General features: G+C 37.1%; 1 non-coding gene across 1 annotated transcript; it reads right to left on the minus strand.

Annotated features, from left to right (window-relative positions):
• Positions 1–1,167: 1,167 nt before the first annotated feature.
• LOC120096840 (small nucleolar RNA ACA64) lies at positions 1,168–1,306 on the minus strand. Its single transcript, XR_005493666.1, has one exon. It is a non-coding gene; the product is annotated as a small nucleolar RNA ACA64 (small nucleolar RNA).
• Positions 1,307–1,592: the final 286 nt, after the last annotated feature.

Below are 1,592 nucleotides of genomic sequence, written 5' to 3' on the forward strand. Positions count from 1 at the left end.
CTGCAACCTGCAATAGGGACATGTCTACAAGATATCTTGGGAAATAGCGGCAATACACTGTGGGACTGACTAACCAAACACTCTCTGATGAGACTTCAGGCCCACTCCATGAGTTGAAATTCATTCCTGACATTGCTATAGTGGCCAAGAACCAATGCCTGGACTGGTCATGGGCCTAGGGTAAAAACAAATTCTATTATTTTGAAGTTAAAGGAAATTGGGACTAAAATGACTCCTAATGACAATCTGTGATACCCTTAGATCAGTATTTCTGCCAAAGTGAGAGAAGCTAATTCTTATAGAAGATGGGAATTAACACAAAGTGAGAGAAAGTGAGAGAAGCTAATTCTTATAGAAGATGGGAATTAACACAAAGACTCACAACTGGACAATATGTGGAAAGTGAATAACTTTGGAGCACTCAGTCCTAAGGGGATATCTTCATCAAACCCCTCCTCTCAGATCTTGGAGAGCTATATAGATGAAAAAGCAGAAAGACCTTAGGGCCAGATGGAGATAAATGACTCCAAGGAGACAGTGTAGTCTAGATGTAATGGATTAAAACACACATGAAAAAAAAAACACACATGTACTCAAAAAAACTGTGCCAGCATGCATAGGGTTAGCACAGGCTCAAGTCACATGATATCTGATTACTGAGAAGGAGAAGTATACATGGACTCCCACCACTAACATAGCCCTCTGCTATTGATACTTGCTGGCGAAGGTAAATTTAGTTTTCTCTAACAACATCTCATTGGGCATATTAACCATACTTAAGGGTAGGCTGGATCAATGCCTTAGAGTAGTTGGACAATACAAAATATACTCAAAGGAATATTTTATAAAACATATTTACATATATTTTATATATGCAAAGATATACAAATATTATATACAAATAATATATTTTATATGTTATATATATCATATATATGATGAAATGATTCACAAAATTTGATAGAAATTTCTCATCTACCAAAACATGGAGAAAAGGTTCATAATAACCTTTTAAAAGCCAAATATATTTATTTAAGCATTGGGAACAACTAGACTCTGCCATCTTTGCTATTTAGACTATAGCAGTGTCCAGAAATAGTGGAGAAAAGATAGGGTTAGGACTACAGCCACAAGTCATAGCACTCAAGCAGCTAAGTGTTCCTTCCTGACTATCAGAGCCTAGGTTTCACCCAGCTACACACACTGGGGGAGCAGGTGGTGATCTGAGACCCCTAATGTTTCTGAGCAGCAAATCTTATCCCTCTCAAATAGTCAAGGGCAATGCCAAGAGTAATTTTCAAAGGATACTAACTTTTCAAGTAATTATTATTTAAAGGGATTTTGTCAAACCCTCCTTTCATGATGATTCATTCTAAACCAGAGCGAATTCAGTGAAAGTGGAAACCAAAAAGTCATCTGTATTCACTCTAGATTTCTTTCAGAATAACAAGGTTGAGTGCACAATTACAAGTTACACGTCCCACCCACCCAACTTTGGGGGTTCAGAGTAAGCAAGTGAAAAGTCAGAATGTGTTCATTATAAAGAAAGGCATATTCCTGTTAGAAAATACACTGCTTTATGCTATACTGGG

The sequence above is a fragment of the Rattus norvegicus genome, chromosome 14, assembly GCF_036323735.1.
Source record: "Rattus norvegicus strain BN/NHsdMcwi chromosome 14, GRCr8, whole genome shotgun sequence".
In the NCBI taxonomy this organism is placed as follows: Eukaryota; Metazoa; Chordata; class Mammalia; order Rodentia; family Muridae; genus Rattus; species Rattus norvegicus.